At 41.7% G+C, this 17645-nt stretch overlaps 1 protein-coding gene across 22 annotated transcripts in view; it reads right to left on the reverse strand.

Moving 5' to 3' along the window:
- Positions 1 to 17645, reverse strand: part of ANKS1B (ankyrin repeat and sterile alpha motif domain containing 1B) — a 1057476-nt gene that overhangs the window by 125544 nt on the left and 914287 nt on the right. Inside the window, exon 1 of one of the 22 annotated variants that reach the window (XM_038558755.1) lies at positions 16649 to 16706. The exons of 19 other annotated variants lie outside the window; for them this stretch is intronic. The gene's annotated coding sequence lies outside the window, so the exon portion shown is untranslated. Of the gene's footprint in view, positions 1 to 16066; positions 16185 to 16648; positions 16707 to 17645 lie in introns of those variants that run through there. 2 more of the 22 variants (XM_038558757.1, XM_038558756.1) reach the window with 2 other exon arrangements.

Here is a 17645-nt window from a genome sequence, read left to right on the forward strand (position 1 = left end):
GGTGATTTTCCCCAACGCACATGCAGCCAAAGGGGCCATGGAGCTAAGTAAGAGGCAACCAGAAGTCTGGCAAGCAATCTCATCCCTGCGCATTCCTCTGAGGAAACGCACCAGGTGTCCTGCTGGCATGTTACACAAATGTAACCTATTTGCTCTTCCCGAGCTTACCTTTCTGTAGTTTTCCTACTTCTCTTCTCTCCCTACCATCACCCCAGTTTCAGTTCCTATTCTTCCTATGTTTTTGTGGCATTAGAGAAAGCACAGGTGAAAATTCTTTAAACAGCATCTTCAGGTCTTTTGAGAAAAAGTGCCATAAAATAATCTTTAAAACTTGAAAATATTTTTTTAAAGATTTATTTATTTATGTATTCATGAGAGACACAGAGAGAGAGGCAGAGACACAGGCAGAGGGAAAGCCGATGCAGGAGTTGATCCCGGGACCTTGGGATCATGACCTGAGCCGAAGGCAGACGTTCAACCACCAAACCACCCAGGTGGCCCTAAAACTTGAAGATAATTTTTATTCCAAATAGTATGGATGAATATATATTCAAGCTTTCAGGCACCCTGAATATTGGGCAAATATATTTTCCTGGAATCTTCATATTCACACACATGCACACAGAATCATCTGTTTTCAATCAGAAATGACATTTGCTTTTGAAATGATTATTTAATAGTATTTTCACCCTCAGCCAAGATTTCCACAATGGCTGGATAAACAAAAAGGGAGGTGAATACAGAGATTCTTTGGCTTTTTTCTTTTGTGCACAGTATGATAAATAATGATTTGAAAAGTATAAAACACATGTTAACAGTACAAAACAAAAACATCTCTAGTGCTTTGCAGAATGTAACCTTCCCATCCTGGGATGCTGACCTTCTGACAGATCTGTAAGTTTTATTTTCTATGGACAAAGAACCTTTCCTTTCTTTCCTTCTTTTTTTAATTTTTATTTAATTTTTATTTTTTAAAGTAGAGCCTAAGAGTAAGACAATAATAGTTCATACTAAGGATTACCTAGTTTCTCTACAGGAGACAGGCTCAGGTATTAAGAGGAAAAAAAAAAAGATTTCAATTAGAATCATTTAAAATGATTTAACAAAAAAAAAATAAAAATAAAAATAAAATGATTTAACAACAACCACCACAAAAGAAATACATGATGGTGAAAGTCCACTTAAATGATAAGCATTTAAAATAAGACACAAGGAAGGTAGCAATCACATGGAGCCGCATTTCAACAATATGCCAACTGGAAATAAGAAATATAAAGTAAGTCAACCCCAACTAGAATTCACAAGTATACCTAGCTTCACAGGATGGATAAGTTCCTAAAAAGTTCTGTATAAATAGTTTTTTTTTCCTCCTATAATTATATATATAGAGAAAGAAACTATTGGAATCTTCCAGTTGATCCCTTTTTAAGGAGAGAAATATTGTTACATGGCAAACAGACATCTGCTTTGACTCCCTGACAGAAACGATTAAAAAATTTTAGAATAAATGATGATTTATATAACAGCATGTTTTCTAAAAACGAGGCAAACCCGTATGTCACTGTGAATATGGAAAGTGGAGAAGACACCAGGAAGTTGATTTCTATTTTACTTTTGGTATTTAAAACACCACAGTGAAAACTGAACAGTGTAGTGTGAAGAGACAAATAAATTATTGTTGAATTGTCTGCTAAATTGCTTAGGCCTTCCATCCATAGTCAATAAAATATAGACCTTGCCTGTGGCATACTCAAGACTGCAGAAATTCAGAGTAATCAATCATTCTACATGGTTTTTACAGCTTCCCGGGTGGTGGGGACTGTATTTGTTGAATGCAGGCATTTCATTAGTATTAGTAAAGTGCAAACTTCCATATTAAACTATTGTCTATATAATACTAGCTTCCTGGAATGCCGACTTGTAAAGACAGGTTATCTTCAGTTCACACAACATCCAGGTAATAACTCATTTTCGTCTCTGTGTTTTCCGATTCTATGGGAGGATGGATGCATTCTTTTTGCTGTCATCAAAAAATAATTTCTAAACAAATATTCTCCAAGATTTCTCTTATGTTACTGTCCTATAAACTAAAAATTTTAAATCATTTTATTTAATGTGTTCATCATGGTAAGTGTACTCTTGAATCCCCATCACCTGTTTCCCCCATCCCCCACCCACCTCCCCTCCTATAACCATTGGTTTGTTCTCTACAGTTAAGAGTCTGTTTTTTGGTTTGTCTCTCTCGCTCTTCCCCCTCCCCCTTTGCTTGTTTGTTTTGTTTCTTAAATTCCATGTATGAGTGAGATCATATGGTATTTGTCTTTCTCTGATTTATTTCCCTTCTGTGGCTCCATCCACGTTGTTGCAAGTGGCAAGATTTTATTCTTTTAATGGCTCAACACATACACTAAATATTTTAAGACTAACTTGAATACCAACAATACCTATTGTGACATTTCTTATGCTATAAAGGAAATTGTACCATAATTTCTAATTATCCCATGGTTGATGGACTAATTATAGCCATTCTACCACAAAAGTGCAAAGTTCAACAGATACTTTGCCCCCCACTACAGTATAAAAAAGCATTTTGACTCTATTTTAAAAAGATTGTGAAAAATAGCTATTAATTCAATGCATACATTCCGTCCAATAATGATTTAAATTTACCAATATAAATGACAGGAAGAAATGAATCTGGAATAAACATCTACTTCCCACGGTTCCTGGTGTATATGAAGAAGTATTAGAGCAAGTGAATCCATATGATGAAAGGCAATTATTATGGGTAGAATCCACAAACAGTGGAAAGGGATTATTTTTTCCCTTCCTTACCACAGAAATTCACTGCTTATAATTCTAAATTACCAATCTTTTCTTTAATGGTAACTTTTGTTAAGAGATTTCTACCAAGACACCATTGTTGATTGTGTAACACTGATGATATGCTGCTGTGATTTCTCAGCTCTGCATCACATGACAAAAAAATAAAATGATAAATGCTAATTTTTTAAGATAAGAATACCTTCTAAATCAACTGCTACCTCTCAGTGTAGAGCTAGATCTCCTGGACGATTACAGTATGAGGAATGACAAGCAATATAAAGAGTAATGACAATTTTCACAAAATTCAAACTTTATGACATTTGAATGGACACCATCAAAGAACAAAATCACCTCTTCCCAGATGATGTACAGGATAATTAGTCAGAAAGGTGTGGCAATGCTTTGGATTGAGATCAGCTAGTTGGAAGGATGTTCAGATCAACAATCTAGCTATTGCTGCTTTGCAAGAAAACTGATCATTCTCAGTGGTGAATATTAATAAGCACTTTAAAAAAAGGTTAGAACAAAACTAGCTTTGTGAATTACTCCACGCTTTCTTGCAAATGCACCGAAGGTAAATCAACGATTTATCTCATCATTATCAATACAGCATACTTTAATATATTGGATATAAATAATTGTCACTAAGAAATCATGTGCTGTGTGTTCAGATAAAGCTATAGAGATCTGCCTTGTTACCTAGCAACTGAGCAAGTAACTGCCATACTGAAAAAAAAAATCTTTTTTTTTTTTTTTTTTAGGTAGAAAGGATGTTCATAAGACTCCAAATAAAGATGTTCATAAAGCCAAAGTATATGTTAAGGTACTGTTGCTAACTATTTTAGATACATCCATGGCTTATGTTTTGAAATACCATGCAGTAATGAAAATGGTCAACATTTAGATCTATTATTTGAACTGGTCATGAACAACAATGCTCTGCACAGTTTTCATATTTTTTTTTGTAGGAATCACCGTGAATCACTTATTTTCTTTTATTTGTACTGTTTCACAGACACAGGATTTCCAACAAGATCTTATGCAGAGATTTCTATTTATTGAAAGAGTGATGCTCGCTTGTTTAAAATAAAATAAAACCGTTCTGAGTAATTAGTTCACTGTCAGGGACCCCAATTACTCTTACATTTCATAGAACAGCTTAATGCATTAAATTTGTGCCATTTGGGAGAGTCTGGCTTGTCAGCTAATCTAAGTTCTGTTTTAATTTTGCTAAAAATCTGGATTCCTGGGCTGGCGGTACATGAAATCTTTCTGTAAAAACACTAGATGATTGTGACAATTATATCATTTGACTTCTTAGGTCTCTAAAATGCGGCACATGGCCAGTCTTCAAGCCCCGTAGTGGAAGCAGTTCGCTCTGGTGTGCGATGCGGGTGACTGGCCATGGTCTGCGTGATGGTGGTCATGTGTAAGAGAGGAAACCATGTGCTGGTGGCTCTGCAACAAGCAGAGAATGTTCTGTGGGCAGATACGGCTGTGACTGCCAAGGTCTTCACAGTACCTCAAATCCACTGCTTTCGCTGCACTCCGTGTTGACATAATATATTGTGCTTTCATGTATAGTTGTGCAGAGAAACAATGCATAAACTCTTCAAATGATTATGTGGAATTAACATAAAGAAGCATTGTTTAAAAAAGGGTGAAGTTATAAGGCACTGTGTGGTGAAATCTACCACACCATTTTCATTGGATTTTTACTCCTCACATTACACAAAACTCCTCTTCTTTGATTTGAGAAGTGATCTGCATTAACTGTGCTAAATAAATCGTATTTACTCAAAATCATTAGGAAAGCAGAAAACTATCTGTTTGAGGTTGGGGTGTGGGTTTTGGGGCAAGTTCCCAGACCCCAACATTTCAGAGAATCAGTTGAAGATAACTGGTAATGTGCCCCACATCTTGCTTGAGAAGCATAAAAATATGTTCTCAGGTTCCAGTGTTTTTCTTTTCAACAAGTACTTCACATATATTATTTCATTCAATGCTCATGGCTCGGTAACAGAGGGAACAGACATACCGATATCGCCAGTTGATAGGAATCGAAGCTAATTTGAAGGACACAGAGGCTGGTAAACAACAGAGCTAGGATTCATGTCTTGATTCTCAGGTCAACATTTATCATAACATATTATGCTTTTAGTTGGAATAAAATTATTTCACTTTGTAGGGAATAAGCCTGAATTTCATTCACTGTATGTACTCTGTCCATATAAAGAAAACTGAATTTAAAAAGTGATGGATAGATAGATAAATAAATAAATAAATAAATAAATAAATAAATAAATAAATATAAAAAGTGATGGATGATTTTGTAAAAATTATTGTCCCTGCCTGCAAATAGCTTAGGGGCTCACAGGGAATATGCCATACGTATGCATATACCCAAAAACAAGACACAAAAAATTGGGAGTCCAGAAAAAGGCTGGCTTATTTCTAATTGAAAGGCTTCAAGGAAAAAGTGGCAAGCAAGACCTGGAACAAAGGGTAGGGTCCGAAACAGCATGAGCAAAAGCACGAGGGAAGATTTTTCTTTTTAAGATTTTATTTATTCATGAGAGACACAGAGAGAGAGAGAGGCAGAGACACAGAGGAGAAGCAGGCTCCATGCAGGGAGCCCGATGTGGGACTTGATCCTGGGTCTCCAGAATCAGGCCCTGGGCTGAAGGCAGTGCTAAACCACTGAGCCACCTAGGCTGCCCCACGAGGGAAGATTTTTGTGGCGATGGAGTCCTAGTCAACCAAAACCTCCATAATTTACTCCTGATGCTGGTTAACCTTTGTGATATAATGGCTTATCTTCCCTTGCCTATAAAAGAGTCTATTTCCATTTGCTTTGGTTAATAAGATCATTAAAACATTTTTATGTTTCTTGATATAAATTGTACTATTTAAGATACATTAATGCTGAGTTTTAGAGCTAGAGGGAAGACTGGCTTTACAAACGAGGAGCCTAAAGTCCAGAGAGATTAAGTAGCTGGAAGCTGTGTGACTACAACTTCTTAAAAAGTAAATATATGCAAAGTGCTTAGAACAGTGCATGTCACAGTGAAAGGATTATGTGTGTTTGATATTGTTTTTTTGTTATTGTAATTATTACTGGAGGAGTTGGATCTGGAATCTTTTCCTACTTTCTGGAACAGTGTTCTTTTTACTAAGCATGTTACTTCAAAATACAGCATTTCTTTACAATATACACCTTAGAGTAAAAGCTGTATTTTAATTATAAAACCTATTAAATAAAAAATGTATATGTATACATATATATAGACTCACTTTGAAAACAGAGAAAATTGAGTCTTTATAACTGATAATTTATAACATTTCGTTTAAAAGCAAATCTTTTCACTTTCAATTATATATACTTAAAGTGCTAATAATTAAAAGCAAGTCTCAGTAATCTTTGAAAGCCAATGCTTTGGTTACTAGTTACTGTGTAGCTCTAGAAGCATAAAATTTCCCATCTTTAAAATATTCTCTGATCTATATTTCTCACTGATTCACACCAACCATTAACCTGATACATTTATACTGAAATATTTCAGACATCTGTCACATTAAGAACAGCTCAGGCTGAGCCTGAAGAGGTCTTCCATGAACGCATCTTGATCTGTACATATTCATTATACAATTCCCTGTGTTTACATTCTCTCTCCCTAGGTGATCTCATCCAGGCACATGGCTTTAGATACCACCTATATGCAGAGCATCTCTCCCCTGAGTTTCAGACTAGTAGATCCAACCACCTGCTTGACATTTCCACCTGGATGTCAAGTTTCTCAAACATTAAATGCTTAAAACAGAAATGATACTTTTCCCCACCCTAGTCCAATCTGTTCATCACCTACCCGGTTGCTAAGATCAGAAATTTAGGAGTCACTCACAGCCCCTTCTTTCCCTTCCTTTTCAAATTAATTCATCATCAAGACATCTATGTTCTATCTCCAAAATATATCCCAGAGTCTGATTTAATCTCCAAATAAATTTAAATTGCCTCACAGAACTTCTCTTCCTAAATAAATACCTAACAAAATGTGAAGAGACTGGAGAACGTCAGAAATAAAACACACAAAAAAGAAACCAAAAAAAAAAAAAACAAAAAAACAAAAAAACCCCAACAGTAACTAATCAAGGAAAGGCACATACATATGATCAAAATTCAAAACAAGTGGCCAAGGAAAGAAACATAAGTTCCTGGAGCAGAATTAAAAAAAAAAAAAAAAAAAAAAAGGGCTCCGTGTTCCTTGGTTCTTCATCCTGTTCCTGCTACCCAGAGAGGTGAGTCAACAAAATTCTGAAAGTTCTCACTAGTAATCCTAAATTTAGAGAAAAGCACAGTCACTGAATACCCTTATCTGTTTCTTTTCTCTACTAATGGAAATGTGTGAAATGGGAGAACAGGAGCAAAGGGCTGACTCCATGGAACTGAAGATTCTAGGGCTGCCCACAGAAATGAGGAAACCTGCCATATCAGAGGTTATCTCCAGGCTGGCAACCAGCTCAAATGGAATCCTTTAGTTAAGGACAAAAAAAAAAAAAAAAGAAAGGCTGTCCTTGTTATTTCCCACCTATGCCCTCCCAATTTGGTGGAAAGAAGGCTGATAATGGGGACATTTGGCAAAATGGGAGAGAGCATAGCTTAGGAAATCGATAGCCAACACCACATACAGCTTGAGCTACTTCTCCCTACGATTTTCTGCCTCATTCCGCCATCTCTTCAGACTTCAGAAAAAGTGAGGAGGCCCAGGCCGTAAAATAGATATGAAAAAGGGAGCAAACCAGTCCCAGAAGAAATGGGAAGTGATTTAAGAAGTTTACTGACACTGTGTCTGGACAGAGCCCCCCAAAGCACGGGCAGGATGAAGAAAACAGCATGGCCAACATGCAAAGACTTAAGAATGGGGAGAAGAGAGGATGAACAGAAGTAGGGGGAGAGAGAGAGAGAGAGGAAGGGAGGGACGGAGGAGAGGACAATCCAACGTAAGGGTCACAGCATAAGGAATGAACTCTAGAAAAACTTCATTCAAAGGAAAAGAAGGAAATACTCACACAAACTTTCTACTCTAGAATAATGGTTTCAGTAAAAATGGAAGCTCAGTGACAGAATGAGGAAAAACACCTGAAAGGGATGAAAAGCCAGACTGCGGACTGGAGGAAACAGGGAACAAAGAGTGCTGTTTCAGAATCAGTCAATCAATCAATCAGAAATATCAGGAAATAGAGGAGACACTTCTAAAAATGGAATTACTGACACAGAAGAAAGGATTTTCAAATTCCTGGTGGATGTAGGTGAGAAGAGCAAAAAGATTAAATTATAAAGAAATTCATGAATGTGGGGAAGAGAGACAAAGATGATCCAGAGTAAGGATAACTGGTGTCCCTGCTGTGGGTAACAACACAAATAGAAGAGAAAGTGCATTCAAGGATAGGACACAAGATCAGCAGAGAGCACATTGTAGGGCAGAAAATTTTGAAACAGAACATTAAAAGTCTGGATATATCCTGGCTGTGCTACTGAGGAATCAAGAGAAGGAGAGATTTTATAGGGGTCGAGGCAGAGAAAGCAAATCTTCTACAAAGGGTGGTCTCAGGCTGCACAGCGGCTGTAAACGCTAGTAAATCACAGCTGCAAAATTACAAAGGAGAGAAAGCACAAGAGTGTGATACTCAGTATACTGATACAGTTGACTATCAATACTCACACAGAATCAATGTATTTAAAATTGGAACTAGTAGTCTGAAAAACATCATGGTTCCAAGTGTGAGGCAGATGCACAGTGAAGCCACTGAGGCTTAAGTTCCAAGGCCCTTGACCTATTTGGTGATTTGCTTTTTCCCAGGCCACGGGGGCACGTGAAGGGGGGGGGGGCTTTTTCTATGATTTGTAAACTAGACTTCATTTTCTTTTTTAAATTTCTATTTAAAAAATGGATTCAAGTTTAGTAATTCCTTAAATCATGGCTTTGGTTACAAACCAAAGTGGTATTAGCACGACAAGTGACTTTGTTTTCATTTTTTAGTTTTTTGTATTTGAGTGTAGTTGACACACAATGTCACATTTGTTTTGAGATACAGCACAGCAGCTGAACATCTCTGTGCCTTGTGCTGTGCTCGCCACAGGTATAGCTCTAACCCGTCATCATCCTGCGCTATCGCAGCATCCCTGACTGTGGTCCCCGTGCTGAGTCTTTTATTTCTGTGACTTATTCATTCCATAACCAAAAAAGCCTGTATCTTCCCCTCCCCATTACCCATGTTGCCCATCTCCCCACTGTCTTCCCTCTGCTAAATCAGCGTTTATTCTCTGTATTTATAAGTCTGATTCTGCTTTTTTGTTTATTTATTCATTTGCTTTGCTTTTTAGATTCCGCATGAGTGAAATCATGTTTCTCAGTCTGACTTTACTTAGAATACGCTCTAGATCCCTCCACATTGTTGCAAGTGACAAGATCTCATCTTTTTTATGGCTGTGTAGTATTCCACTGAATTATATTCCATTTTCTTTTTGTGTGTGTGTGTGTTTCCTTGTATATTCCATTTTCTTAAAGAGGAGTCCCAAATTCTCAATTCTCAAGTCCCATAAAATCTCAATTCACTCCTGCTCAGACCTCTTTGCCTTCTTCATAACCAATTCTCTTAACCATAAGAGGAAGTCCTTTAAGAAATAATTCTTAGAGTAAAGAGACATTTGCTTCAAGTTCAACAGTTCTATTTACTTCTTACCTCTGTTTTTTCTGCTGTTAAATATAAGAAATTAAATTTTGATGCTCTTTATTTTAAAAGAGCATTTCCAGTACAATTTCATTGTTGCCACTGTTATAAAAGTATCTCTTTCTATTCATGCATCCATTTATCAATCCCTTCACTTGTATATGTAGAAAGATGCCTGCAGTGATTGCCAGTCTAATGTTATAGATGGTTATTTCTGGGTGGTAGAATTTAGGGCAATTTGAAAATTTTAGTATTTGCATTGTGTGCAGTGCCTGAGTAATCCTGATCACATATCAAAATATCAAAAACAATACAGTGATTATTTTCCTTAAAAATGCCAATATATTAACAGATGTTACTTTGGGCAGTGTGGGTTATGGAGAATTATTATTTTCTTCTTCATATTTTCCTATATTTGTCGTATTTCAAGAAGTTTTTCACACTTTGATATTGTGGCTCTTTCCACCGATCTCTCCTTTGTTTCCTGCCACAACCTGATCCAAATCACTGTCATTTCTCACCTGGACTACCTTAATGGTCTCCTGCGTGGTCTGTCTGTGTCCGTTCATGCCCGAGTATTATCTAGCCTTCACAGAGCAGCCAGTGTGTTCTTTTCAAAGGTAAAGGTAAAGCAATCCCACTTCTGCTTTACCTTCTCCATTTGCCCCATTCTGTTTTTAGATTAGACCCAAACTCTTTGCCATGACTGCTGAGGATGACCTGCAACTTCTCTCTGTTGCCCAAACACACTGCACCTGTTCCCTCTAGGGCTCTTCCACAGGCAGTTCTCTGCGCCTGGAAAGCTCTTCCCCCAGCATCTCTGCACAGCTGGTTCCTGCTCACCATTCAGGTCTCCAAGAGGCACTGTCTCAGGGATACCTTATCTGAACGCATTTTTTAAAGTGGCATCCTTCCCCTCCAGAAAACTCTCAAGCACCTGACCTGTGGTGTGGCCTTCACAGCACTTACCACCACCTGTGATTCTCTTCTCCATTCATTTATTTACTTGTTTTATGTCACTCCTTCCCAACTAGATATCTGCTCTAGAAAACAAGAACCTTGTCTATTTTGTTCGCTGGTATATCTCCTGCCCTAAGAATGCAGACATTGAACAAATACTTCTAGAAGATAGCAGATGTCTAATAAATATTTCCCAAGTGCATGATTACACACAGAGATGGTTTCTCGGCTTAGAAGGAAGGGTTGTGTTTGCAAAGCTGTCTTTTATGTCAATTGCTGAATTCACAATGCATGTTCCTTCAAGGAGGCTACAGAGAAATGATAGTGAAATATCAAAGTCTACTGGACCCCACAGTGGAATAAAATTCTGCATATATGCAACAAAAATACAAGAAAATCAACACAATGAATTACCATTGGCACAACATACAATTAAAAATAAATATTTTAAGTTATTTAAATATGGACAAATGACAACTATTATCAGCCTTTCACATGGGTGGAGATATTTATGGGTATTCTGAAAGGGACTTCAGAGCATTTTTATGGGAGCTTTCTGGTCCTGTTTTTTTTTTTTTTAATTTTAATTGCATATAAGATCACTTAAAAATGCATAGCTATTGGCTCCTTTATAGCAGACATATCACTAGCACCCCCCAAAATGCTCATGAAGTGGGCCATTGTTTGTATAAAAAATGTAAAAGAGGAAAAGACAGAGTGGTGTTCTGGAGGCATTAGGAGAGGGATCCAAGGAAAGGGATTAAGGAGTGCGTGTGACCTGAAAGATACCTGAACTAAGAGCAGTGAATGAGAGGAGAGAAAAAGTCAGCAATAGGTGGTCAGGAGAAGATGGAGGAGAAGAGGTTCTCCCACTAGCTATGAAAAAAATTTCATCTTCCAAGACAGCTTTCCTGACAGGAGAACTTCAGGGTGGGTAAAAGAAGGGAGAGCTAGTGTGTAAACAATGTTGAAACTTGGGAGGGACTATATATTTTTAATTTGAAGCTTTGTCCCAAATTTGGTTTGGCATGAGTTTTTATGACTAATCTACCAGTAGGGTGAAATAAATAGCATCATTCATATCAGGAGTATCAACCAACCCCTGGGAGATGTTTAGGAGGCAATGCCAGACCTTCCATTCCGGAGGGAAAGCTATACTACAAGAAAACAATTGGAACCAATTATTTTTATACTAAGTTGACAGTTAGGACAGAAAAAAATGCACTAAGAGCCAAGAAATACTGCATATGGTCTGCAAGTCTTTTCTGGAGAAGTGAATCATGGAGATAAAGAGAAGCAGCTTATTTTTACAGTTACATTTTATATTTCTAGAAAAATAACTACAACATGGTCGTGATTTCTAAACATGGGGAAATGAGACTTTTATGAACATCACACAACACAAAACATACCACCTGTTGCCGCTACAATTCTACACGAGTCACTCTGAAGCCTTAATTGAAACCAAAAACAGACCATAAAACTTATGGCTACCAAAAAGTCATTCTAATTGACAGGAGCTAGAAAGAGAGGGTGCTCCAACAGTCTTAAAATGCCATTTTCTCTTGCCAGGAGTCTTGGTTTTAAGATGGCCACAAAAACCTAACCCTGACCAATATTGACCTGAATGCCCTTTGAACATACTGCCAAGCAGCCCTGAGCTGACGCTGGGGGCACCCACTGATTCCACCTGCCTGCCCGTGCACTGCGAAGGCGGCTGTCTGTAGTGACAGAGGTGCAGGAGCGTGGCACACGCAGGCATCCGGGAAGATCTCAGTGCAGTCATTGATTTTCCAGAGGGTGTCCTTCCTTGTGGTTGGTCCTGGGAGGTCAGTAGTTTCAGTTTAGTTACATTAAATTCCAAACCCCAAAGACCTGTATCCATAAAAGTCACTTATAGAATAACTTTGTTTTGTGATTTACCTAAAAATGTACTATCGAGTATTCAGTAACCAAGGGGGGCGGGGGTCAGAATGTGCGTTTTTGTTACTTCCAGTTCAAGAGTTGCTTTGATCGGCTCTGAATTTCCTCTTGTTCTCATGGGAGGAAACTCCCAGCAAACAGTCCCTAGGTCTTCACTCTCTGTAAATATGAACAGCTAGGAGATATGGACTAAAGACAAAAATTTTTAGGGAACTAATTTAAACAAGTTAATCTATCTTCACAATTTTTTAAAGAAAAAAAATGACTCAGCTGAATCATATTTGCCTTCTCAAAAAAAAACCATCTCATGATTGTGTGAAGAGAAAGCAAAAATCAGATGAATAAGAATGGTTTTCGTCTCACACTAGAATTATAAGAAAGGTTAATTTTTACATGAAAATTACATCTACATAAAAATAGATTTCTGGAACAATGTATTATTGACAGTTATGTGGGAAGATAAATGCACTCATGTAAATGTTCTTTCTCAAGCAAATTATTAAATATATTGACAGTACTGCACTTTGAAAACAATCATTTTAAAGAAATCAAATATTAATACAAGCATAAAGACATCATAGCTAATGTAATCTTTACCTCAAAGAAATATGGATGCAGCAATTTTTTTCCCAAGGCTTCTTGATATACGCGGCTATTAAAGCCAATGGCAAACATTTATGCTTTGTTCTTGTGTATTGCCATGGAGGGAAAAGACAGGTAGCCAACTGGTAAATCTGGATTCTGTTCACACTTCCATTAATTACTGGTGGCCTATGAAAGACCTGGTACTTTGATTACTGGTATTGGCACCAATAAATACTAAGGCTGAGCTACTGCTATAAGTCCAAAATATGTAAAAACCAAACATGTCTACGGAAATACAAATGTTTTTACTCATGAGCATGAATGACTTTAATCAAGCAGATCTCGAAATTAATTTTGCTAATTGTTCATTCCTCCTGAGACATTAACTGGCTTGATGGATATTCCTGTGACATATGTTGATACCAGTATCTGGTCAGAAATAGGGACATCAATAAACTCTACCCGGTGTCTCTACAGACTCTGCCAGTGGTATAAACACCGACAACGCCGAAGCATTTATTTCAACATGACATTTGGAGAACATGTCTGCCTTACATTCAGAGAAAGGATAAGCCTGCTTTGGAACCCATGATACCCAAAAAATGCTTATTCAATGAATGATGCAATGAGAATGACTTGATAATAAGCTGCAAAATATCTGCCAACATTTACAAGAGAGTAATAACATCACAAATGATTATTGGGAATGCCTTTCCTTTACACTGTGCTGTAATCTGTACTGTATTTGGAACATGCAGAGTAACTTTAAACAAATACTACTATTTTCAAGAAAGTATTCCCTAACATTCCATACCTACTGTACCATTTGCAGCAAAATCAAGAGCAAGAAAGGTATCAGAATTCGATACTATAAAAAACTGCTTACACCTGCAAACTTTTAGATTGTTAGTGGCTGCTCAGCCATTGTCATTCCACATTGCTGACAAATAAATGCATTCATACAGTTTCGTTAAAAATTCATCACCCCAAGGCATCTTACTCAATCTTGCACCATGCTGTATTTCAAAATTATTTTAATGGAGATTTGATCTCCAGGTAGATGCAAAACACTGTTGTCTGTCTCTGGTTCCCTTTAGTAGAATTCTAACAATATAGGGTCTCTCATTCCCGGTGCATGTGTGTATAGTCACTCTACTATCACTGATGAAGGAAAAAATATTGCTTCTACTAAAAGCGCCGAGGTGCATCAAGTAAAGTAATTCCAATGCAGTAAAATTAAGTTTGGCAATGAGCAACCGCAAGACAAAGTTCCCATCCCTGAACAGGGAGCTCTAATTCTTCACTGCTTTTTCCAAAAATCCTATCTCCCCCTGCAACCTGAAGCTTTCAAAGTCTTTGTAATGTTTTTGTATGACATTGTCACTGAGTCTCCTAGGTAGCATGCATCTGTTTTAATCTCATTTATACCAGCTACTCCTTTCTCCACCATCTGAGACGGGAAGGATCACTGTCATCACACCAAGAGTTACTCACGACCGACAGAACAACAGAGCAGAACACTTCTGAAGAAGCCTTTATGGTGGAATAAAGCCAGCGCAAGTCATTATAGCCTATTTTGTCACAGAGCCATCAACAGTATGGACTCAAATAACCCAGACACCACTGGCATCTCCTTGCCTAAGCTCATCTGCTGAGTACAAAGAACATAACAGGTTTCGAGGTGACCTCTGAGGCATTTTCTAATTTTCTTTCTTCTTTTTCCCTTCTGGCTCCAAACTTCAGCAGGATCTACCGTATTGTAAAGACTCTCAGAAGAGAATTACAGACTTCCTTAGTCGCTTGTGTCAACCTTCACAAAAGTCTTCAGTTGGACCTAAATTCCTCGGGGGGCCCTCCCAGCACTACTTCCTCTAATCCTGTCTTTCCAGATGCAAGAGTCCGTATAGCAAGTACACTAATGCAAGTGTCTAAGACTCGTAAAGACCTCAGGGTTCGTATGCTTCCATTCTACAGATACAACATATTGGGCATATTTGTGCAGCACGGGGACTGAATTTTTAGTCTTCTAAAACTAACATCTCGGTCGCTCAGAGGAGAGAAATGATAACTGCGGCGGGGACTAGCCTTTCTCGTCAATCTCTAAGAATGCAAAGCCTTCCTGAGCTGCCTGTCTGTTTGAGGGGCTCATGTTTGCAGACAGCTGGTTTTCTTGGAGAGAGAGAGAGAGAGCGAGAGAAAACGACTAACGAACCAACCAACCAACTAAAAAAACAGGAAAACACCCCAACAAAAACCCCACAAAAAACACCACGCGGCAGTGGCTGTATCCTTATAAAAGCAAGTCCCTGTTTGGCTTTGGCAAGTTTTAGCCTGGAGTAAAATCACATCCAAGTTCCAACCGCGGAAATTGGGATTTCAACAGAAATGCTGACCCGACCTTCAGCAAAGCAGCTAATTGCAGTCTCTGCTGCTCTGTCACTGCCCTGCAAGGCGTACCACGGGGGAGTCCATGCCCACGTCCCCCTCCGCGCAATCAGTGGTTAAAAAACACGGGGAGAGAAGGCACGCTCCACACCGACCCTTCCAGGGTCTCTTCCTCGAAGGCGATCCAAAGCGCAATTACATGGGTTGTCGTGGCTTTTTGATGTTTGAACACAAATGACCTTTGGAAAATAGATACTCGTGAAAGTCAAAGCATTCGGAGAGACCTCCAGTAATTTACCGCTTGGAACTCCTCGCAACCGCGAAGACAGGGAAAGGAAAGGGAAAATGTGCCCAGCCCGAGGGGTGGGAGGTGAGGGAAAACCAATAACCGAACCGCGTTAAGGAAAAGGAAAAAAAAGAAGAAAAAAAAAAAAAGCCCACACAGTGGAGACCGCTAGCCTAGGCTGCAACAAATGCCCCGGCAAACCCCTTCCGCAGCCTCCGCGGATTTCCCACCCGGCTTCCCTTCTCCTCGGCTCCCCCAGCGGCCGCAGCACTGCGGGCGGCCGCATCCCGGCGAGCAGGCGCGGCGGGCGGCGGGGGAGCAGCCGAGCCCCGCCGCCCGCCGCCCGCCGCCCGCCGCCCGCCCGCTACTCACCCGAGCCGGGCGGCACTAGCGACGGCGGCGGCCGCGGGCTGGCTGCGAGCCGGGCTCCGCGAGGGCTGGCGGGCTCTGGCCCCCGCGGACGCGGACATGTGGCTGGAACGCGGCCCCCCTAGCCGTTGCCTCTGAGCATCTTTGTGGGCGCCCCCAGCGCAAGCGAGCGGCGGCGAGGGCGAGGGCGAGGGCGAGGGCGAGGGCGAGGGCGAGGGCGAGGGCGAGGGCGAGGGCGAGGGCGAGGGCGAGCGCGCCGAGGAGGGGCAGGGGCGGGCGCGGCGGGAGGGGCGCAGAGCCTGGCCGCGCTGCGCCGAGCGCCGGGCTCTCCCCGCCAGCTCCCCCGGCCCGCGCCCCGCGCCCCCCGCCCGCCGCCCGCCGCGCGCCCTCGCACGCGCCCGGCCCCCCGTGGCGCGCGCCGGTCCCGGCCCGGGTGGCGGCGGCGGCGGCGGCGGCGGCGGCGCGTCCTCCCCCGGGTGCCGGCTCCGGGGCTGCGGGCGGCGCTCTCCATTGTTCTGCGGCCGCTTCCCGGGGGCGGGCGGCCGGGCGGCGGGAGGCGTGGGCCGGGGTGTCGGGAGGGCTTACCGCTCAGGGGCACCCGGACCGCCGGAGCGACGCGGGCCGGCGCGGCGCGGCGCGGGGGCTGCAGGGCGCCTAGCACGGCGGGCTGCGGGCGCGCGGGGGCTCGGTCCTCCCGCACTCGCTGGGGCTCGGCGCGCGGCGCATCCCGGGTTACTATGGATATCCTGGCTCCTCGCCGCCTCCTCCTCGCGCTCCGAGGGGCCGCGCGGCGGCAGCAGCCAGGCAGCTCCGCAGGCGCCCAGGTGACCAGTCGGCAGCGGCAGCAGCGGTGGCAGCAGCCGCCACCGCCGCCGTCACTGCCGTCGCAGCCGCTGGGGAGAGGAGGAGGCGGCGGCGGAGGGGGCGAAGGGACGCCCCGCTCTGCTCCGAGGCCACCCAGGGCTTCCTCCCAGCAGCCGAGCCGCCGCGAGTTCCCCACGCAGGACAGGCCGCCGCCACCCTCGACTGTGTGGACCGGTGGCGCCCGAGCCACTAGCCTTCCAGCTGCTGTCCGAGGGGGATGCCCAGCCCCCGGGACACGGAGGGGCCGCGGCGGACGTTTCCAGGGACGATCTTGGCACGGTTTAGACACCCTTTATCCCCGCCCCCCCCTCCCCCCCGTTCCCACCAGAGTTCCCACTGTGCGCCTCCGAACGCTTGTATAAATTCGTTCTCGTCAAAATGATGCCACTCATGGGAGGGACACCTGACCTCAAATGACAAAGCTTTCCCCCCATTAAAAAAAAAAAAAAAATCCCTTAGTTCTCCCTCGCCATAAATAAATAAAAATAATGTGTGGTTTACAGACCGCTTAATTCCGTAACATGTGAATGAACGTTTATCTGGCAACCCACGCGCTCCAGTCCTTTGGGGTTTCCACGTTCCATCCAAAAGTGTGAGTTGCCCACTTAGACTGGAGGTAAGAACCGCAGGTTCTCACCAACGATACCCATCGCCCGAACACAAGGTAACGGCACCCAAACTGTCTGTGGGACACAGCCTGGAATGAGGTACTCTAGGT

Source organism: Canis lupus, chromosome 15 (assembly GCF_011100685.1).
Source record: "Canis lupus familiaris isolate Mischka breed German Shepherd chromosome 15, alternate assembly UU_Cfam_GSD_1.0, whole genome shotgun sequence".
Classification (NCBI taxonomy): Eukaryota; Metazoa; Chordata; class Mammalia; order Carnivora; family Canidae; genus Canis; species Canis lupus.